The 23,357-nt window shown below is 45.1% G+C and overlaps 1 protein-coding gene across 1 annotated transcript in view; it reads left to right on the forward strand.

Moving 5' to 3' along the window:
• Positions 1 to 10,946: 10,946 nt before the first annotated feature.
• Positions 10,947 to 23,357, forward strand: part of LHFPL1 (LHFPL tetraspan subfamily member 1) — a 58,600-nt gene continuing 46,189 nt past the window's right edge. The window contains exon 1 of the mRNA XM_033946189.1: positions 10,947 to 11,011. The gene's annotated coding sequence lies outside the window, so the exon portion shown is untranslated. The remainder of the gene's footprint in view (positions 11,012 to 23,357) is intronic.

Raw genomic sequence — 23,357 nt, forward strand, 5'->3', positions numbered from 1 at the left:
AACCTCAGCAGTGATGTCACAATGGCTTGACTGTCTTATACTTCACTCACATAAGAACCTAAGAGTTGCCATATTGGGACAGACCGAAGGTCCATCAAGCCCAGTAACCTGTTTCCAACAGTGGCCAACCCAGATTACAAAAACCTGACAAGATCCCAAGGAGTAGGGTCACCAGATTTTACCCCCCCAGGCCAGTCCAATTCCACCCATCCCCATTCCGTTCTGCCCCAGCCCCGCCCCTGCTGCCTGTTTGTTGGGCAGAGAGGCATCTGCACGTGCGCATGACGTCACTGCGTTGCATCCGCGCATGCGTGGTGCCCCCTCCCTGACATGATTTCTTTTAAAAACCCGGACATAGTGCTGGTTTTGATAAGAAGTCCGGGGAAATCCAGACATCAGTTAACCCTACCAAGGAGTAAAAACAGATCTCTGGACTTCTCTTATAGGAAATGATCCAAACCTTTTTTAAACCCCGCTAAGCTAACTGATTTCACCACATTCTCCAGCAACGAATTCCAGAATTGTATTACATGTTGTGTGAAGAAATATTTTCTCCAGTTTGTTTTAAATCTACTACTTAGTAGCTTCGTTGCGTGGCCTCCTGCTCAGCTTAGAGGGAAAAGGGAGCCTGCCTACATGCAATGCTTTCATCATGCGCTTTACAACTGGTTTCTTAACGAGTCTATGCTTATTGGTCAATACTTGAATTCCACTTTGCTTGCAGCTGCAGGTCTGTTCTTGCACCATAGAACAGAGTTTTACAGCTGTGTGAGCTTGAATGTGTGCTATAAACCACATGATTCCTCCAGTCCAAGGTATCCAAAGAGCTTTTAATATAACTCTGAATTAGTATGCATTAGATCAGGGTCTCAAAGTCCCTCCTTGAGGGCCGCAATCCAGTCGGGTTTTCAAGATTTCCCTAATAAATATGCATGAGATCTATGTGCATGCACTGCTTTCAATGCATATTCATTGGGGAAATCCTGAAAACCCGACTGGATTGCGGCCCTCAAGGAGGGACTTTGAGATCCCTGCATTAGATAGATTTACAGATATTAGATCCAGTGCATGCAAATCTACCTCATGCATATTCATTATGGTTATCCTGAAAAACTACTTAGACATTCCGGGAAATACAGGTACTGGTCTAATAAGGAAAGGGAATGGGGATTTATATAGTATACCACCTGTTTGTTGCTTTGGCATTTCAAAGCTGATATTCAAAGCAGTGGGCACTGGAGGGTTAAGTGACTTGCCCAGGGTCGCAAGGAGCAGCACTGGGATATGATTGCACAACCTCTGTGATATAGAGGCAGCAGCTCTACCAGTGAGCCACACCTTCACTCAGTATGGAAATTCTTATATTCTTATGTTAGCCAAGTATAGGACACTCAAGCCATTGTGACATCACTGCTGAGGTTGGCTGTTAGGCATTGGTGGAATGAGGCATTATGACATCACAAACTCAGCTCTGGAATGTTGCTACTCTTTGGTACTTATGCCAGGTACTTGGGACCTGGGTTAGCCACAGGATACTGGACTTGATGAAAGGGGACATGTATACTGCCTTTTTGTGGTTTTGGCATTTCATAGCTGGACACTGGAGGGTTAAGTGACTTGCCCAGGGTCGCAAGGAGCAGCACTAGGATTTGATCTCACAACCTCTGGATGTAGAGGCAGCAACTCAACCAGTGAGCCACAGTGTCTGCAAATGAGTTGATAGTGCACATAGTGGGACAGGAACGAACCTGGGCTGCAGTCTCAGCCACTCAGATTTACCACTACGTTGAAAAGAGCTTCCTGCTGGAGCGCATAGAGCAAGGGGGTCAAAGTCCCTCCTCGAGGGCCGCAATCCAGTCAGGTTTTCCCCAACGAATATGCATGAGATCTATTAGCATACAATGAAAGCAGTGCATGCAAATAGATCTCATGCATATTCATTGGGGGGAATCCTGACAACCCGACTGGATTGTGGCCCTCGAGGAGGGATTTTGACACCCCTGGCATAGAGAGTGCAGTATGAACAGGAAACCTCTCGAGGTGCGCTTGGAAGTTCTTTTTTTTAAATCTAACATGAGATCACCGAAGGAAACAATTAACCTTCAGGACAAATGCTCCATTAATCAGCAGACAGCTAACGTATGCTTTTCCCATCTCTCTTTGCACAAGTCACCGCTATCATCGTTGGCCTCATTTAGATGAATGAGCTGGATGGCACAGAGCCAGTCTATCTTTTCATTTGATTAGGAGAGGTTATTTGGTGTTAATTAAAGGAAGCAGAAACGTTGAATTACGACAGTCGCTAAAGCAGGCTCGACACGTAAAACAGGACATTCCACCTATTAGCTTGAGGACAGACCCATCTGCCACTAGAAACTAGTTTGTTCTTCTCTTTGATCCTGTGGCACGTCTCACGCCCATTATTATGATACTGAATGTTTCAATCAATTCTTATGTTCTTATGTATAGACAAGTTCCTGCTGAACCAGAACGTACGCAGGTAAAGCTAGACTCAGGGCACTGGTCTTTGACCTAAGGGCCGCCGCGGGAGCGGACCGCTGGTCTGACCCAGCAGCGGCACTTCTTATGTTCATTGTGACATCACTGATGAGGCTGGATCTTAGGCATTGGTGGAATGAGGCTTGCTTATTAGCATCAAGCGCTGATGAGCTGTCAGGTTGGGTTTCAAGAAAGTGTTGAAAACGCAATTGTTTGTAAATTGTTGCCATTACATATTTTTAGTTTTTCAGGTACTTTAGCTAGATTGTGAGTCTTCGGGACAGATCGGGTCATTTTCTCAAGTACCTAATTTCATTTAGTTTGATACTTTGTAAACCGCTTAGTAAAATGCAGGAGCGGTAGATCAAATCTTAAATAAACAGAAACATAAGAATAGGCTTACTGGGTCCATCAAGCCCAGTAGCCCGTTCTCCTGGAGGACAATCCAGGTCCCTAGTACCTGGCCAAAACCCAAAGAGTAGCAACATTCCTGCGTCTCAAAGAATAGCAGGATTCTGGAACCCCAATGAGAGCAACATTCCAGAGCTGAGATTGTGATGTCATAATGCCGCATTCCACAGAGCCTCAGAGCCAACCTCATCAGTGATGTCACAATGGCTTGATTGTCCAATACTCGGCTCATGTAAGAACATAATAGCAACCATACTGGGTCATACCAATGGTCCATCAAGCTCAGTATCCCGCTCTCACGGCATAAGAATTGCCACTGCTGGGTCAGACCAGCGGTCCATCTCACGGTGGCCAATCCAAGTCACTAGTACCTGGCCAAAACCCAAGGAGCAGCAACATTCCAGCATCTCAAAGAATAGCAAGATTCCAGAACCCCAATGAGAGCAACATTCCAGAGCTGAGATTGTGATGTCATAATGCCGCATTCCACAGAGCCTCAGAGCCAACCTCATCAGTGATGTCACAATGGCTTGATTGTCCAATACTTGGCTCATGTAAGAACATAATAGCAGCCATACTGGGTCATACCATTGGTCCATCAAGTTCAGTATCCTGTTCTAACGGTGGCCAATCCAAGTCACTAGTACCTGGCCAAAACCCAAGGAGCAGCAACATTCCAGCATCTCAAAGAAGAGCAGGATTCCAGAACCCCAATGAGAGCAACATTCCAGAGCTGAGACTGTGATGTCATAATGCCGCATTCCACAGAGCCTCAGAGCCAACCTCATCAGTGATGTCACAATGGCTTGATTGTCCAATACTCGGCTCATGTAAGAACATAATAGCAACCATACTGGGTCATACCAATGGACCATCAAGCTCAGTATCCCGCTCTCACGGCATAAGAATTGCCACTGCTGGGTCAGACCAGCGGTCCATCTCACGGTGGCCAATCCAAGTCACTAGTACCTGGCCAAAACCCAAGGAGCAGCAACATTCCAGCATCTCAAAGAATAGCAAGATTCCAGAACCCCAATGAGAGCAACATTCCAGAGCTGAGATTGTGATGTCATAATGCCGCATTCCACAGAGCCTCAGAGCCAACCTCATCAGTGATGTCACAATGGCTTGATTGTCCAATACTTGGCTCATGTAAGAACATAATAGCAGCCATACTGGGTCATACCATTGGTCCATCAAGTTCAGTATCCTGTTTCTAACGGTGGCCAATCCAAGTCCACTAGTACCTGGCCAAAACCCAAGGAGCAGCAACATTCCAGCATCTCAAAGAAGAGCAGGATTCCAGAACCCCAATGAGAGCAACATTCCAGAGCTGAGACTGTGATGTCATAATGCCGCATTCCACAGAGCCTCAGAGCCAACCTCATCAGTGATGTCACAATGGCTCACATTATCTTCTTTGCTTTTTGATCTTGGCAATGTATTACAGTATATGTTGTTATCGCTTACCATTCACTCTGAAAATCGCTGCTTCCATACTTTCTCCCACAAAATCACTGCTTCCCTGCTTCCCAGTATGCACTGAGAAAAACCCTGCTTCCCAGAATCCATAGAGAGAAAGGCTTCTTCCCAGCATGCATGGAGAAAATCGCTGGGAATCGCTGCTTGCTTGCTATTTGCCCTAAATTCTCTTTGAATCGCTGCTTGCCTGTTCCAAGCCCTTAATTCTTTGGGAATCGCTGGGAATTGTTGGGAATCGCTGCTTGCCTGCTCCAAGCTCTGAAATCGCTGCTTATTTCAAAAACCGCAAATAACAGTAGAAAAGTTATTCGCGGTTTCAATAATAAAAATGAAGATGTTTTCTAAAAACTGCAAATAACATATAAAAAGTAATTTGCGTTTTTTCCATATTTGCGCCTATGGTCCGCCCGCATCCCCCGCAAATATGGAGGGAGAAGTGTATTGTCTAATATTTATGACTGTTTTATGTAAACTGTATTGGATTTATATGATATATAAATTTTTAAATAAAAAAAATGTTGACATCATTTTATATCTTGTGTCTATGTTATTCGAATGCTCTAATAAATGCTATGCTTGGGGTTTCATTGGTACTATGTTGACTTCATGTGATATCTATGTTATTCGAATGTGACCTGGGTTGGTCCCTGTTGGAAGCAGGATACGGGGCTTGATGTGCCTTTGGCTGTCCAGGATGGAAGTTCATGCTTAATATTAATGTGTCATTGGTATTACACTGATATGATATCTATGTTATTTGAAAGTGCTTCCATACTGTGGGTGTAATAAGGGGGTAGGGGGCGAAGGCAGACCGCCCCAGGCGCTGTGTCGGTGGGGATGCCACCATCTTTTGAGCCCTGCCACACCATGACACGCTCCTGCAATCCCTCCCGCACCCCGTACCTCTGTAGATCTTCGTTAGTGCGAGAAACTTCTCCTGCTTGTTGCTCGCACCAGCCTGCTTCCCCCCTGAATCATTTCTGGGTCACGGGGCCAGGAAGTGATGTCAGAGGGAAATCCAATGCTGGCGTGAGAGGCATGCTGGAGAAGCCACTTGAGCTGGCAATTTACAGGTATGGGGGGAAGGAGAGTGTGAGTGTGTTGTGGGGCGCAGGAAGGAGTGGGGGGTGCATGGAAGGAGCGAGGGCATGGAAAGGAGGGCGCGGGCAAGTGCCACCATCACCCTGGATGCCTCCTACTCTTACGACATCACTGGTATGTATGACATTTATTATATTTTTGCTATATGATGTTCTTTAGTGCTGTTAAATGCAGGCAGATTGATAGACTTAAAAATGATAAATCTCCGGGACCGGATGGCATCTATCCGAGGGTAATCAAGGAACTGAAAGGGGCTATAGCTGATCTCCAAGAAAGGTTCGAGGAGAGCTACAGACCGGTGAGTCTGACCTCAGTACAGGGAAAGATGGTAGAGGCGCTGATAAAGGACCGCATCACTGAGCACCTTGATGGACACAATCTGATGAGGACCAGCCAGCACGGCTTCAGCAAAGGAAGATCTTGCTTGACGGACTTGCTGCACTTCTTCGAGGGAGTAAACAGGCAGATAGACAAAGGCGACCCGGTGGACATTGTATATCTGGATTTTCAGAAGACGTTCGACAAGGTTCCGCATGAATGAGTACTTCGAAAAATTGCAAGCCATGGAATCAAGGATTAAAAAATGGTTGGTGGATAGGAAACAGAGAGTGGAAGTAAATGGACAATACTCGGACTAGAAAAGCGTCACCAGTGGATTGTCGCAGGGTTCGGTGCTTGGGCCTGTGCTCTTCAACATATTTATAAACGATCTGGAAATTGGCACGATGAGTGAGGTGATTAAATTTGCAGACGATACTAAGTTATTCAGAGTAGTGAAGAAGTAGGAGGATTGCGAAGATCTGCAACGTGACATACACACGCTCGAGAAATGGGCTGCAACATGGCAAATGAGGTTATACGTGGATAAGTCTAAGGGGTAGGGAACTCCAGTCCTCGAGAGCCCTATTCCAGTGTTGGTTTTCATGTGTGAGATAAAAGATACAGGGTACACTGCAGCTTTAACTGAATAATGACTAAGACAGGGGTGTCCAATGTCGGTCCTCGAGGGCCGCAGTCCAGTCGGGTTTTCAGGATTTCCCCAATGAATATGCATGAGATCTATGCGCATGCACTGCTTCAATGCATATTCATTAGGAAATCCTGAAAACCCGACTGGACTGCGGCCCTCGAGGACCGACATTGGACACCCCTGGACTAAGAGCTAATTGTTGCCCTATAACAGGGGTAGGCAACTCCGGTCCTCGAGAGCCGTATTCCAGTCGGGTTTTCAGGATTTCCCCAATGAATATGCATTGAAAGCGGTGCATGCAAATAGATCCCATGCATATTCATTGGGGAAATCCTGAAAACCTAGACTGGAATATGGCTCTCGAGGACCAGAATTCCCTACCCTTCCCTATAACCAGAAAACGGAGAACGGTGCTTTGTAAAAGTATTTGGAACCGGCTCTCTATCTTTACAGTTTTCAGGAGTTGAATACCACATCTTTAAATATTTAAAAGCCATCGTGCTCTTCTGCTGGAGTGCAGCTATGAGGCTTGTGTTTGCAAGGCCTTGCTGAGAAAATGCTCCAGAGGTTAAATATAATCTTCCCTTCCTAGCTCACGACCTCTGGTGGGTTTTTTTGTGCAGAGCTGTTCATCTAATGGGATCCCGTTCCAGTTTGTCAGGACAGCTGATCCAGTGGCCAGTGCGGAAAGCTACCGCGGGCCCAAGTGTCCGATTACTACAGGTTGAATGGGTGGGGGTTAATCCACATCAATACATAGCCACACATTGCATTAAAATGAATGCTAATGAGGCCATGCAGAGAGGTAAACAGAGGTGTTAGATGCACGGATAACACAAGAATCTTTTCACCAGGTCCGGGGCAGCATGCAAGGATTTGCAGAGAGGATTTAATGACAGCTCTTGAGTTTTAACTCCCAGAGGAAATTTTTTTTACTCAGAATAGTTAACCTCTGGAACGCGTTGTCAGAGGTTGTGGTAAGAGCGGATAGCATAGCTGGTTTTAAGAAAGGTTTGGACAAGTTCCTGGAGGAAAAGTCCATAGTCTGTTATTGAGAAGAGACACTGCTTGCCCTGGATCAGTAGCATAGACTATTGCTACTCTTTGGGGTTCCGGAATCTTTTGTTACTCTTTGGGATTCCGGAATCTTGCTATTCTTTAGGATTCTGAATGGAATGTTGCTACTCTTTGGGGTTCCGGAATCTTTTGTTACTGTGTGGGATTCTGGAATCTTGCTATTCTTTAGGATTCTGAATGGAATGTTGCTACTCTTTGGGGTTCCGGAATCTTTTGTTACTCTTTGGGATTCCGGAATCTTGCTATTCTTTAGGATTCTGAATGGAATGTTGCTACTCTTTGGGGTTCCGGAATCTTTTGTTACTCTTTGGGATTCCGGAATCTTGCTATTCTTTAGGATTCTGAATGGAATGTTGCTTCTCTTTGGGGTTCCGGAATCTTTTGTTACTGTGTGGGATTCCGGAATCTTGCTATTCTTTAGGATTCTGAATGGAATGTTGCTACTCTTTGGGGTTCCGGAATCTTTTGTTACTGTGTGGGATTCCGGAATCTTGCTATTCTTTAGGATTCTGAATGGAATGTTGCTACTCTTTGGGGTTCCGGAATCTTTTGTTACTGTGTGGGATTCCGGAATCTTGCTATTCTTTAGGATTCTGATTGGAATGTTGCTACTCTTTGGGGTTCCAGAATCTTTTGTTACTCTTTGGGATTTCGGAATCTTGCTATTCTTTAGGATTCTGAATGGAATGTTGCTACTCTTTGGGGTTCCGGAATCTTTTGTTACTCTTTGGGATTCCGGAATCTTTTGTTACTCTTTGGGATTCCAGAATCTTGCTATTCTTTAGGATTCTGAATGGAATGTTGCTACTCTTTGGGCATGGCCAAGTGACCTGGATTGGCCACCGTGAGAACGGGCTACTGGGCTTGATGGACCACTGGTATGACCCAGTAAGGCTATTGTTATGTTCTTAAGTGTGTCTTCAATTGTTTCTGGAACTGGATTATTAAGGGGATTTTATGCAATTCACATGGAAGGGTATTCCAGAAAAGACCATGCTTCCTCTTACTACGCCAGTGATTATACATATACGGCCGTTTTGAGCGTAGTGGAAGGAGCCTGCACTTTTGAAGGAGCTGATTAAATCTTTGTTTGAATCCTGCATATCGGTTCCCTGACGCAGGAACGAAACGGGCCACGTCGGAACCCTCAATAAAGAGAAGTTCTTTTGTTACAACTCCACTAGTCACGTATTTAGACTGGAGAAGCAGTGAAGAACGAACCTTTTTGACGTTGGTTCAATCGCATGCAATGATTGGGTGGTGAGGCGACATTCTTGGGGCTCGCCCCGTGGTTTTGCCTCTATGTCTCTGAGCATATTTATGACACATAGGAAGATATTCCTAGTGTTTTAAGGAGTTTGAATGAGCTATTTTTGTAGTTTCAATGATAAATGATAGCTTCAGTTATCAGTTGCTGTGCAAGGACATATCTAGAGAAGACTTATGGGTATCTGACCACATTTAGGACAGGAATTGTCTTGCTTTTGGAAGAATTTCTGATTTATTCACATGGAGGATGAGATTTGCTGACGCTACAGAAGTTTATTCACTTCAGAAATAGACTTGTGACTTTTAGCTTCCTACATGATATTCCGTCTTCAAGAACATATGAATTGCCGCTGCTGGTTCAGACCAGCGGTCCATCGTGCCCAGCAGTCCGCTCACGCGGCGGTCCTTAGGTCAAAGACCAGCACCCTAATTGAGAATAGCCCTACCTGCATACGTTCCAGTTTAGCAGGAACTTGTCCAACTTTATCTTGAATCCCTGGAGGGTGTTTTCCCCTATTTGAATCCCTGGAGGGTGTTTTCCTCTATAACAGACTCCGGAAGAGCGTTCCAGTTTTCTACCACTCTCTGGGTGAAGAAGAACTTCCTTACGTTTGTACGGAATCTATCCCCTTTTAACTTTAGAGAGTGCCCTCTCGTTCTCCCTACCTTGGAGAGGGTGAACAACCTGTCTTTATCTACTAAGTCTATTCCCTTCATTATCTTTAATGTTTCGATCATGTCCCCTCTCAGTCTCCTCTTTTCAAGGGAGAAGAGGCCTAGTTTCTCTAACCTCTCGCAGTACGGCAACTCCTCCAGCCCCTTAACCATTTTAGTCGCTCTTCTTTGGACCCTCTCGAGTAGTACCGTGTCCTTCTTCATGTACGGCGACTTTGTGGTTTCTTTTTCAGCAGCAGGTGCATCCTGGACCCAGGCGCTTGTTTACCAAGGGGTGCTGAGCAGTCAGTGGCGTAGCGAGGGTGAGAGGCGAGCGGGGCGGTGGCGCCCCTCCCCCACCTACATGCTCCTTCCCCGCCCCCCTCATTTGCGCACCGCTTCCCTTCCCCCCTCATCTCCGTAACGCTCCTGGCGCAGCAACCTGCGTGGAGGGAGGTATATAGGGCTTGCGGTCGGCGGGGTTCGGATGGTTGGTGGGCCGGATTAAAAAACTAAATGGGCCGGACATAGTTAGGGCGTAACAAAATGGAGCCTCTGGACAGAATAGTAGGAGTAAGAAAAAAAGGGACTAATTGAATGCGCTTGAGAATTCGCCGCTAGGGTAAGAGTGGATACACATGACCTGCTGTAGCATGTGCAGCCGGTGTCATATGTGTGTGTGTTAGTGTGTACAAATAGCAAAGCCAACGTGAAACACTTTAGCACATTTTTTGCTGCCTCAGGCATGCGATACCACCCAATGTAACTTACCCCCCTCTTTCACTAAGGTGCGCTAATCGATTTAGCGCACGCTAAACGCTAACGCCTGCATGTTAGTCTATGGACACGTTAGCGTTTAGCACATGCCAATTCGATTAGCATGCGCTAATCGGCTAGTACCCCTTAGCAAAAGAGGGGGGTTAGTCAAAGGACCACGTGCCTTCCTCTCCCCTCTCTCCTTCCCCGCCCTCCACGCCACACTTGTGCCCTCCCTTCCCCCCATACCTCTTTAAATCTTCACCAGCACGAGCAGCTTCTCCAGCCCACGACTTGCGCCAGCGTTGGCTTTCCCTCTGAGATCACTTCCTGGCTCCGCAACCAGGAAGTGATTTCAGGGGGGGGGGGGAAACAGCAGGCTGGAAAAGTTGCTCATGCTGGTGAGGAGGTGGGGGTATGGAGAGGTGCCGGCACTCCCTCAAAGTTCATCCTCTCAACCCCGTTACTAAGCCACTGCCCCTTAGACTGTAAGCCCTCTGAGAGAGGGGAAAATGCCTAATGCACCTGAATGTAACTTGTCTATACCCCCCTTCTCTTTCTCTAGGCAACCTGTACCCAAGTGACCCTCCACATGGCTTTGCTGCTTCTGCTCTGAGATCAGCCTTGGCATGCAGCGTTCGGGGCATCTGGAGTTAATTCCAATTAGGCAGAGAGTCTGCTAAACTCCTCCTGCTCTCTCCCGAGGTAACTGGCTCATCCCCAGAAAGAATCAGATGCCAGCCGGCTCGCGAAGCTCTCCACTTCATTTTCGGAAGCGATGAAGCCTCTGGGGTAAGAAGAATATTTCTGTAGCTTGTCGGGGCCTGTTTGGCAGAAGGTTTTACCGGTGACAGATTGCCGTAAAGTCAGAGCGGGGAGCGACTTCCCTGCCGCGTGCCACAGTCCCATTGTGGTGAGAGTAGGGAACAATTTTGGATGTGTTGTTTTACGCTCTGTCTGACAGTTTTTCTGACTAGTAATGGAAGGTCACAGCTGGAGTTCCTGAAAGCTTAAACCACGGAGAATTGGTTTATGAAACACCTACTTTTCTGTGTAACAACATTAAACAAAGATTTTTTTTATTTATAGGCCATTCATTAAACATAGTGATAAAGTGACACGCTCATTAATTGAAACCATCTCAGTTCGGATGGTTTTCCGACAACACATTTGATGATCAGGCGCGATTGTGATAGATTCTTGACTCCGCGTGGCGTGTCTTTACGTGCCAGCGGACCGATCTGTGCAAAATGACAGGACAGACAGGAATGCGTGGGGTGTAGACCAGGGTTTCTCACCTCGGTCCCGGAGTACCCCCTTGCCAGTCAGGTTTTCAGGGTATCCACAATGAATAGGAGGCATAAACTTGATCTGCAAACCCTGCCTCCATGATATGCAAATTTCTTTCATGCATATTCATTGTGGATGTTCTGAAAACCTGACTGGCAAGGGGGTACTCCGGGACCGAGGTGAGAAACCCCGGTCGACTTCATGCCCCAACCCCCTGCATGCCAGCCACTGACCAAATACATCTGACAGAGGAGTAGCCCAATGGTTAGGGCAGCGGACTGGGTTCAAGTCCATTGCAGTTCTTTTGTGACTCTGGGCAAGTCACCTAATCCTTCATTGCCCCAGGTACAAAAACTTAGATTGTGAGACCCCTAAGGACAGTGGAAGAACCTGCATATAATGTGTACAGAGCTGTGCACTACAGAAATGATTAGTACCATATAATACATATATTTTTACCCATATACGGGTGAATTCTCCATCTCTGTAAACAACACTGTCATCGTTCCAGTCTCCTCTGCTCGCAGCCTTGGAGTCGTCTCCACTCTCTCGTTTTCTACACATATCCAACAAACTGCCAAGGCCTTCTGCTTCTATCTCTACACCATCGCCCAAATTCGCCCCTTCCTCTCTGAGCGCAGTACCCGGACCCTTGTCCACACTCTCACAAACTCGCGCTTAGATTACTGCAACCTACTTCTAACTGGTCTCTCGCAGTGCCACCTCCCGCCCCTGCATTCGGTGCATGACTCTGCTGCAAGACTCATCTTCTACCAACCTTGCTACACTCCTGTCATCCCTATCTTTAAATCACTTCCCTGGCTCCTTATCCGCCTTCGCATACAGTTCAGGCTCCTATTGCTGACCTACAAGTGGGTTCATTCTCCGTCCCTCAATATCTCTCTTCTCTTCTCTCTCCTTCTACACCTCCCAGAGCTGTACCCTTCTCCTCCACTGCCAATTCCAGACTTTGTTCCTTTTATCTAGCTGCCCCCTATGCCTGGAATAAACTACCTGAGTTTGTCCGCCAAGCCCCTTCCCTTCCCTTGTTTAAAAGCAGCCTGAAAACCCACCTTTTTGATATAGCCTTCAATCCTTAACCCTTCTCCTCTGCCCTCCAACCCAGCCAGCAGATTAACCCTTCCCCTTAACTGTATCCATGACATCCTGTTTGTCTGTCTTGCCTGTTTAGATTGTAAGCTCTTTGGAGAAGGGACTGTCTTCTTTATGACTCTGTACAGTGCTGTGTATATCTGGTAGCGCTATAGAAATAATTCATAGTAGTAGTAGTAGTATGAAGAGTTTCAGTCTCTGGGAAGCAGAGCTGAGCTTGTGATGTCATAATGCCTCATTCCACCAATAAGAGCCAACCTCCTCAGTGATGTCACAATGGCTTGATTGTCCTGGACTCCCCTCTGCCCTCCAACCTAGCCAGAGATTAACCATTTCCTTAACTATATCCATGACATCCTGTTTGTCTGTCTTGGCTGTTTAGATTGTAAGCTCTTTTGAGCAGGGACTGTTTTCTTCTTTGTGACACAGTACAGTTCTGCGTTCATCTGGCAGTGCTATAAAAATAATGAATAGCAGTAGTAGATTGCCAGGTGTTACTTCCACACCAAATTTTGAGTGCAGAAACGCATTCTAACAGATGCAAGGTGAGTTCTGAAAACTTTTTTGTTTGTTAAACATTTTGGAAATTAACTATTTCAGTCTACTTTTTCTTGCCAAATTTATGCATTATGTTTTACATTATTGTAAATCGAGTCGAGCTCCTCTTGGTTGATGACTCGGTCTATAAAACTAAGTTTTAGTTTAGTTTAAGACTTAGCCAAAAGGTAAGATTTATAAACTATAAAGAATTTTACCTCATGCAAAATTGTCATCTATAATAATAAAATGTTAAGCGCGCAAGCGCACTCTTACCGCCGTGTTCCCTGATCCCTGATCTGTAGGTCTGTGGTCGGCAGAAGTGCGCATGCGCACTTACAACGGATCTCTCTCTCGCAGACCCCAAAGTGATGTGCGGGCTTGCCGGCTCCGGATGCCTTACACTTGATGGACAAAGTTTATTTTTAAGTTCAAAGCCGCCGCTGCGGCTCTTTTCTCGAGCCGCACCTGCGTCGGAGAAGGCTTCCGATGCAGGCGGGGATCGAGAGAGGAGCCGCGACGATGACTTTGAACTAAAAAATAAACTTCGCAAAACAACTAAGGGGAGCCGTTCCGAAAGCGTCACACCCCTCCTCGATGCACCCGAACCCCCGTTGATCCTCCCATCGCAGTCTGACCCTCCCATCCCTTCCCGCCGTCTGACCGGCTCACCTAGTCCCTTGCCGCCCCCCCTTTCCCATGGTCCCGACAAACCTGCCGACTCCAGCAGTGTCCGCAGCACTCTACACACGCTGCTTCGGGGCCTTCTACTGTCCTGATTTGCTCTGCCGCATCTCTAATGATGTCATCAGGGACGTGCCAGAGTACATCAGGGCAGTAGAAGGCCCCGAAGCAGCGTGTGTAGAGTGCTGTGGACGCTGCTGGAGTCAGCAGGTTTGTCGGGACTGTGGGAAGGGAAGGGGGGGCGACCAGACCGTGGGAAGGGAAAGGGGGGGGTTAGGGGAAAACGCTGCTGCTGCACAGGGAAGTGGTGTGGGCAGAGGGAAATGCTGTTGCTGCTGCACAGGGAAGTGGGGTGGGGGGAGGGAAATGGAGGGGGCGGGATTGCTGTAGCAGCTGCTGTACAGGGAAGTGGAGGGGAGGGAAATGCTATTGTTGCTGCACAGGAAAGTGGGGTGGGGGAAATGCTGCACAGGGAAATGGAGGGGGAGAGAAATGCTGCTGCATAGAGGGCAGGGAGAGAGACAGATAGAAAGAAAGACAGACAGCAGGAGGGAGGGAAACAGAAAGAAAAGAAGACACAGGGGCAGGGAGAGACACAGAAAGACAGACAGACAAAGGGGGCCAGGGAGAGAGACAGACAAAGGGGGCCAGGGAGAGAGACAGAAATGAAGACAGACAGACATATATTCTAGCACCCGTTAATGTAACGGGCTTAAATACTAGTTTCTTTAATAAGACATTAACTATTTTTTTTCTGAGGCCCTCCAAGTACCTACAAATCCAAAATGTGGCTCTACAAAGGGTTTGAGTTTGAGACCACTGATATAAAGCATTCTCTAGCCCAGTGGTCTCAAACTCAAACCCTTTGCAGGGCCACATTTTGGATTTATAGACCGAGTCATCAACCAAGAGTAGCTCGACTCGGTTAACAATAATGTAATACATAATACATAAACTTGACAAGGAAAAGTAGACTGAAATAGTTAATTTCCAAAATGTTTAGCAAACAACAAAGTTTTCAGAACTTTCCGGAATAAAGCAAAAGAACCTAAACTTCTTAGTGTAAGCGGTAAAGCATTCCAGAATTCAGTTAATTTAAAAGCAGAAGAATGACTAAATCTCTCAAAGGTTCTGTTTTTACCACTGAGAGAGGGAAATGTAAGTTTTAATTTTTGAGAACTTCTGGCAAGATGAGATCTATGAACATTCCAGTCTAAAGGAATCAAAGTGGCAAAAATGCCAAATAGGATCTTAAATGCAATACAAATGCACTTAAATTGAATTCTGAGATACACTGGAAACCAATGTAATTCCTTGAGAAGAGGGGTTACGTGATCGAATTTACTCTTACCGAAGATAGGTTTAGCTGCAGTGTTCTGTATTAATTGAAGTCTCTGCAGACTGACCTTTGAAAGACCCAAATACACTGAATTGCAGTAATCCAGCCTTGACAAAATGATTGATTGAACCAATACAGAGAAGTGTTGTTGGTGAAAAAGTGCTCTCACTCTTCTCAGAGCACGGAGGCTGAAAAAACACTTTTTAATAAGCAAATTTAGTTGGTCCTTAAATGTAAGTGAAGAATCGATAACAATACCTAGTATGAACGAGGAAAACTCAATTTTCAAAGATTCTCCTGAGTGTAAGATCACAGCAGAAGGGAGAGAATCTAACTTTGGGCCAAGCCATAAAAGTTTAGTCTTTGCAGCATTTAATTTCATCTGGACCATTGTCGCCCAGGACTGAAGTTTAGTAATGCAATGGTTAATATTGGGTATCAAATTATTGAGATGTGGATCAACCTCAAGTAATCCTCTATAATAAAACCCTTACCCGCGCATGCGCTGTCGAAACGGAGTGATCCCTGCCGCCATGATTTCTGCTTCTGTGCCAAATTCGATTTGAGGCGCTTGGGGCGGCTTGCAACGCATGGGGCAGAAGGAGACAGAAGAAGGAGAGTGCGACCGTTTCGTTCAGCGGTTTCTGCATGCGCAGTAGAGCGTGTGGCAGTTTTCCCATTAGTAAGAGACTGCGGCGGTTTAAACATTGCCTTTCTTCCATGACACTGCGACCCCGAAACCACTGTAGACCACCACGAAAACCGGGTAAAAGGTAAAATGAAGGGAGAAGGGCTACTGCTGGACAGGGGGAGCAGGGAAGGGGGGCTGCTGGACACGGGGGAGGTAAAAGGAAGGGAGAAAGACTGCTGCTGGACAGGGGGAGCAGGGAAGGGGGGCTGCTGGACACGGGGGAGGTAAAAGGAAGGGAGAAGGACTGCTGCTGGACAGGGGGAGCAGGGAAGGGGGGCTGCTGGTCACGGGGGAGGTAAAAGGAAGGGAGAAGGGCTACTGTTGGACAGGGGGAGCAGGCAAGGGGTGGTGGTGGAAGCTGAGGAAAGAGAGAGATAGAAAGAAAGAAAGAAAGAAAGAAAGAAAGAAAGAAAGAAAGAAAGACAAGACAACGGCCAAGGAGAGAAAGAGAAAGAAAGACAGGCACACACATCTATTCTAGCACCCGTTAATGTAACGGGCTTAAAGACTAGTATAATAATAATATTGTAATTTATAGCTAAAGAGACATATGATCAAGAAACTGTTTTATTTTACTTTTGTGATTATGATAAGCATAACGAGGGCCTCAAAATAGTACCTGGTGGGCCACATGTTGCTCCCAGGCCGTGAGATTGAGACCATTGCTTTATATCAAGGTCAGTTTCCATCTGTGTCCTTTTTCACACATGCTGCTTTCCAAATTATGTAGTTAAATGCTGTGTTATTGCAAAAATAGACACATATGGCAGCTTTTTTGGAGGCAAGAAGTTGGTATCTGTTTCCACATTTGAGACAAAGATGACATGGAAGAAAGGAACTCCCCAATAATTCCCAAAGGCAAAAAATCTTGGAGATGACTTAGAGCAGCTAAATGATCAACTATCTGTATTATAAATATTCCCTTGACTCGACAAAGCCATGTTTTGACTATGGGGCTCGTATCAGGAGCCGGAAAAAGAATCTAATGTAGGTGGTGTTGGGTGGAATTTATCAGAATGAGAGTGAGAGTTGAAAAATTGGCTGTGTGTCCCAGTAATAATGTTATCTTTAAATCCCCTGTTTTATCAGTTATGTTTTTTTAAAATTTATTGTAAACCGCCTAGACGTAACGATAGGCAGTATATCAAATAAATAATAAACTTGAAACTTGAATCAGTAGGACCACAAGATGACTGAGGTGTAAAAGGGGCACTCAAGCAAGACAAGGCTATAGTGGAGACATTAAATGAATTATTTGCTTCAGTCTTCACCGAGGAGAAGAGATACTGGTGTCATAAATGCTGATGAGCTAGAGAAACTGAAATATATCTCTGTAATTGAACAGTAGCAAATCGCCTGGACTGGATGGTATATGTCCTAGAGTGTTGGTAGAATTGAAAAATGAACTTGCAGAGCTAGGAAGCTACTAAGTAGTAGATTTAAAACAAACCAGAGTAAATATTTCTTCATTCAACATGTACTTCAACTCTGGAATTCGTTGTCAAAGAATGTGGTAAAAGCATTTAGCTTAGCAGGGTTTAAAAAAAATATTTGGATAATTTCCTAAAACAAAAAAGTTCATAAACCATAATTGAGATGGCTTTGGGAAATCCACTGCTTATTCCTAGGATAAGCAGCATAAAATATGTTTTACTGCTTGGGATCTTGCCAGGTACTCGTGACCTGGATTGGCCACTGTTGCAAGCAGGATACTGAGCTTGATGGACCTTTGGTTCCAGTATGGCAACTCATGATTCCTGATGTAGGCCCTTTAGCTGAAATACCACCACATCCTCATTTATGCACAACATCGAGTCTCTCCCCTTCTAATGAAGTTGCATTGGCTACTAATTAAATATTGTCCTCTCTATTACCCACAAATCTCTCCATCTTACCCTTCATTCCTCACAATCCCTTACACACCTGCTTGTGTGCTACGATCCCTTGATGCTCACCAGTTAGTCATCCCATCTCTTAAATTGGTCCATTATGGGTCTAAAGCTTTCTTTCTCTTATTCCCATTTCTCTGGAACAATTTGCCATCTGACATTTGTTCAGAAAGTTCGTTTCCTACATTTAAAGTTCTCTTAAAGTCTCACTTTTTCCAGCCTGCTTTTGGAGCTACTTAACCTATGGTTTGGTTGGCTTGGGGGGTCGAGATGTCTTTGGGTTTTGGCTAGTATGTTTAACTTTTTTTTTAATTTAAGTACCTGATCCTCTCTCCATAATCATATGCCTACACGGATACAAACCAAGTTATATATGTCATGAACCCTAATGAAATAGCGCAATCCCTGGATATTGTAAATCGCACTGAACTCCTTCTGGGGCATGTGAGTGATCCATAAATACTAATGTAATGTAATTGTACTCTCTCTTGCAGGGGTTAATTTTTGCTGCTGACGCCAGCCCCCAAAGGCTAGCCAGACAGGAAACAGGAAGTGACATCAATGAGGAAGCCTTCAGGGGCCGGCGCCAGCAGCAAAAATAAACCCTTGCAGGGGACATGCGAAAGGTATACTGAGAAGGGATGGAGTTGAGAGATAGGAGGGCAGACGCAGGGATTCTGCAGAGGGGAGAGGGGAGTGTGGTGCCATTGCTGAATGGGCCTGAGCCAACACTGGGTGGGCCCCTACCCACCCAGGCCAATCCATAGCTATAACAATGCAAGGGATGACAGCTTTACTCCACTGTATACAAGCAGGCAGTGCAGAAAACCCAGAGCTGCATCAGACTGACCAGTAAAAATAGAGCCGTCTGGCAGCCCTGGAACAGCATTAAGGCAGTTTCATCTCACTACACCTAAGGCAATTATGGCAAAAGGCGAAATATACTAGGTGTGGTTAAAGTACCACACCCGTCTTTTGGCAAGCTCTTGTCACAGATCTCAAATCACCTTTACAACCTCTTTATAGTGGACCCGAAGCAACAGAAGAGAGGGAATCAAAAGCGCAGTGAATGAGGCACAGCAGAAAAAAAAAAAGCACCGGCTCCAAGAATTAGTGTGAAGGAATCAAATTTATTAATGTTTAAATGTATTTATTGATTATCAAAGTGCAATAAAACATACCAAACAAAACATAACAGTTTTCCTTCATATACGCTCCATAGTATCCCACCCCAACCCCCCAAACAACACAGTAAATGGGCACACAAAGAAAATCAAATTGTTTCACAAATTCAATAGTCGACTTCGAGCACAAGGAGTACGGTCCATCCAAAAATGGAACTAAAACGCCGTCCTGAGGGAGGGTCAATATCAGTAAACTGCGTTCCGAAGAAGCATACATTATCATCAGTGATCTCCACTGGCCATATATGATGTACTTGAAAGGAGCTGTCACTTCTTTTCTTGGTGGACTTTTTCGAAAGCCTTTTGCTGTTTGTTTTCTACTTATAAAATCAATAAAATATTTTGAACAATAAAAGCCACTGAAATGGGCAGTGCCTGTGTCAGTGGTCAGCTAGTTAAATATTCCAACACTAGTCTTATTATAGCCCGTTACATTAATGGGTGCTAGAATATATGTGTGTCTGTCTGTCTTTATTTCTTTCTCTCTCTCTCTCCTTCTTCTCCTCTCCTTCTGTATTTCTGTCTTTCTTTTTCCTCGGCTGTCCACCCATTCTCCCTTCCTTTTACCTTCCCTGTGTCCATCAGCACCTCTTTCCTGCTCCCCCGTCCAGCAGTAGGCCTCCCTTCCTTTTTCTACCCCCCCGTCTCTTCCCCTGTCCAGCAGCACCCCTTACCTCGCGTCTGCCCTCCGCCGACAGCCGCCTCAAGCCGCCGCGGCCTGCAGCCGCCGACAGCCACCGACAGCTGCCGCGGCAGACAGCCTCTGCACCGCCCGAAGCTGACATCCGCCTTGGGAGAGAGAGATGCGTGGAAGCGCGCATGTGTACTCCTACCTGCAGGGACCTACAGTGCACGGAAAATGGGAGCATGCAGGTAAGAGTGCGCATGCGCGGCTTAGGCTTTTATTATATTAGATAAATGAAATTGCTCAACTCAGGAAGCTAGAGATAAAATACTCCAGCATATATATGATTGGTGTTGTGGGCTCGTAGTCCCATAGTTACAAAAGACCTTCTACGCGTAGTCTAATGTGACCAGACAGCGCCATGTGATTAGGGACAGATTCAGACCATCCTGGTTTAACTCTAATACATCTTTGGACATATATAGAAAACTATATCTCCCAGCATGCAATGGGGTAGAACCTGGAGTAGCCTGGCTATTATGGCATGGAATTATCTGATCATCTCAGGTGTATTGGCTAATGTTATAATCGATTTTAGGCCTAGAGCTCTGAGTTCCTATCATAAGAGCCTGCAGGTTTATTTGGGGATTGTCAAACTTGCAGCCATCTGAGATCTGGAAGCAGCAGCTTCTACTACTACTATGAATGATTTCCATAGCGCTACCAGACGCACACAGCACTATACAGAGTCACAAAGAAGACAGTCCCTGCTCGAAGGAGCTTACAATCTAAACAGATAAGACAAACAGTTAACTTTTGTTTATTATCCTGACTTTTTCAAAGTTTTATATGTGTTTGCATGTATATAAGACCCTCTGATCAGGACTAGGAAGGTCTCTGTCACGCCCTGCTAAAGCTTCTGCTTAGTGTGCGCCAAACCAGGCCTCTTCGCTTAGGAGAATAGGGTCCTGTTATCTTTTCATGGGCTATTTGAATCAAAAGCTGTCTGTAGACTACATACAACATCCTTAGATAAGGAGAACTCAGTTTGAGCTTCATTAGTCATTTTCTATGAACAGAAATAAAGGTCAACAGATGAAAACACAAAAGTCTCTTAATCAGCTTACCAGAGCTATCACTTTCCTTCTGTGGTCACTACAGAATGAGCAATTAAAAAAAAAAGACCCCAGGAAGGGGATGTTAGTTTTTGAAAGCTGTAATAAGTTAGATATAAGGCAGTGGTCTCAAACTCAAACCCTTTGCAGGGCCACATTTTGTATTGGTGGGTACTTGGGCCGAAGAAAAAAATAGTTAATGTCATATTAAAGAAATTACAATTTTACATGAGGTAAAACTCTTTATAGTTTATAAATCTTTCCTTTTGGCTAAGTCTTAATAATAATATTGTAATTTATAGCTAAAGAGACATAGGATCAAGAAACTGTTTTATTTTACTTTTGTGATTATGATACACATACTGAGGGCCTCAAAATAGTATCTGGCGGGCCGCAAGTTTGAGAACACTGTTCTTATGTGAGAAATAATCAAGCTATTGTGACATCACTGCTGAGGCTGGCTCTTAGGCATTGGTGGAATGAGGCATTATGACATCACACTCTCAGCTCCGGAACGTTGCTACTCTTTGGGTTTCTGCCAGGTACTTGGGACCTGGGTTGGCCACTGTTAGAAACAGCTTGATGGACCTTTGGCAGTGGTCTCAAACTCAAACTCTTTGCAGGGCAACATTTTGGATTTGTAGGTACTTGGAGGGCTTCAGAAAAAAATAGTTAATGTCTTATTAAAGAAATGACAATTTTTAACGAGGTAAAACTCTTTTATAGTTTAAAAATCTTTCCTTTTGGCTAAGTCTTAATAATAATATTATAATTTATAGCTAAAGAGACATATGGTCAAGAAACTGTTTCACTTTACTTTTGTGATTATGATAAACATACTGAGGGCCTCAAAATAGTACCTGGTGGGCCGCGAGTTTGAGACCACAGATACAAGGTGATCCTTTTTACTGGACTAGGTGTTTGCTTTTGTTAACCTTTATTTCTGTGCATTCAAGTGATCTAATACAGCAACCACACTACGTCCCAGGGATGGGGGATGCCTCATTTTTGACCAAGCAGCTTGTATAACAAACTGTTCTTCAATTACTCCTTTAAAGCACTCTACAGCCAGGGAACACAATTTCAGTGGCAATTACGTTCCGTCCACCTAGAAGGGATGAGTCAGCCGTGCTGAGGTTTGAGCCGTGGACTGCCACAGAGAACAGCTTTCTCTCTCCACAGCCCCATGTGCTTTGAAACATTGCACCATCCCACCAGGCCCATATTCTTAGGGTTACCATAGGGCTCCAGAAAAAGGAGGGTGGATTGAGACATCTGGAGCCCTATGGTAACCCTACACGTTCTCATGCTGCTTTTCAAGGCCAGATTACTGATACCCATAAATCACTTTTTTCCTGGTGAAAAGCAGCAGCTGCTGGCTCCCAGACAGAACAGGGCATCTCCGCTTTTCTTCTGTGGGCTTCAGTTGACACGTGGAACTCTATGGCCACTGTGTCACAGTATTCCCGTGGGTCATGGTGTTCTGGCTCTGTATGTTTTTCCCTTGCTATGCAGTTACAAACCAGGTTCCAGAATGTTGCTCAGTGACAGAACAGCTGACCAGATTTAGGGACAATTTCAGCTGCTAGGTTAATAAAGGCCTAGTGGTGAGCCAGCAATAAAACCAGCTGGAAGCTCCTTTAACTTGTGTGCTCAATCTACTGAAGCATGATGGTAGATAAAGGCCAAATGGCCCATCCAGTCTGCCCATCCGTAGTAATCATTACCTCTTCCTCTCTCCGAGAGATCCCACGTGCCTATCCCAGGATCTTTTGAATTCAGACACAGTTTCTGTCTCCACCACCTCTTCCGGGAGACTGTTCCACGCATCTACCACCCTTTCCGTAAAAAAAGTATTTCCTCAGATTACTCCGGAGCCTATCACCTCTTAACTTCCTCCTATGCCCTCTCATTGCAGAGTTTCCTTTCAAATGAAAGAGACTTGACTCATGAACATTTACATCATGTAGGTATTTAAACATCTCTATCATATCTCCCCTCTCCCGCCTTTCCTCTAAAGCAGTGGTCTCAAACATGCGGCCCGCCAGGTACTATTTTGAGGCCCTCGATATGTTTATCATAATCACAAAAGTAAAATAAAACCGTTTCTTGATCATATGTCTCTTTAGCTATAAATTACAATATTATTATTAAGACTTAGCCAAAAGGAAAGATTTATAAACTATAAAGAGTTTTACCCCATGCAAAATTGCCATTTCTTTAATAAGACATTAACTATTTTTTTCTGAGGCCCTCCAAGTATCTACAAATCCAAAATGCGGCCCTGCAAAGGATTTGAGTTTGAGACCACTGCTCTAAAGTATACAGATTGAGATCTTTAAGTCTGTCCCCGATATAACATACATATTCTAGAAATTGATGTATCTTTTTGAACTGTATATTCGCTGGATGTTCAGCCTTATCTGCTGTGAACCGCCTAGACCCATTCGTGGTCTGGCGGTATATAAGAATAAATTATTATTATTAAGAACTGTGGGGTAGGGAAAAAGTCTGAACTTAGGGCTACCAGATTTTACTACTCTAGAATCTGGAACCATGGCCCCACCCCCAGGCCCGCACAGTTCTACCTATGTCATGCCCCCCCCCCTCTTCAACCTGTTCTCGTGCTTGGAGCCGCTTTGGGAGGGCTTCTGCGCATGTGCAGGTGTGA

This window comes from Geotrypetes seraphini, chromosome 5, assembly GCF_902459505.1.
Source record: "Geotrypetes seraphini chromosome 5, aGeoSer1.1, whole genome shotgun sequence".
NCBI classification, from domain to species: Eukaryota; Metazoa; Chordata; class Amphibia; order Gymnophiona; family Dermophiidae; genus Geotrypetes; species Geotrypetes seraphini.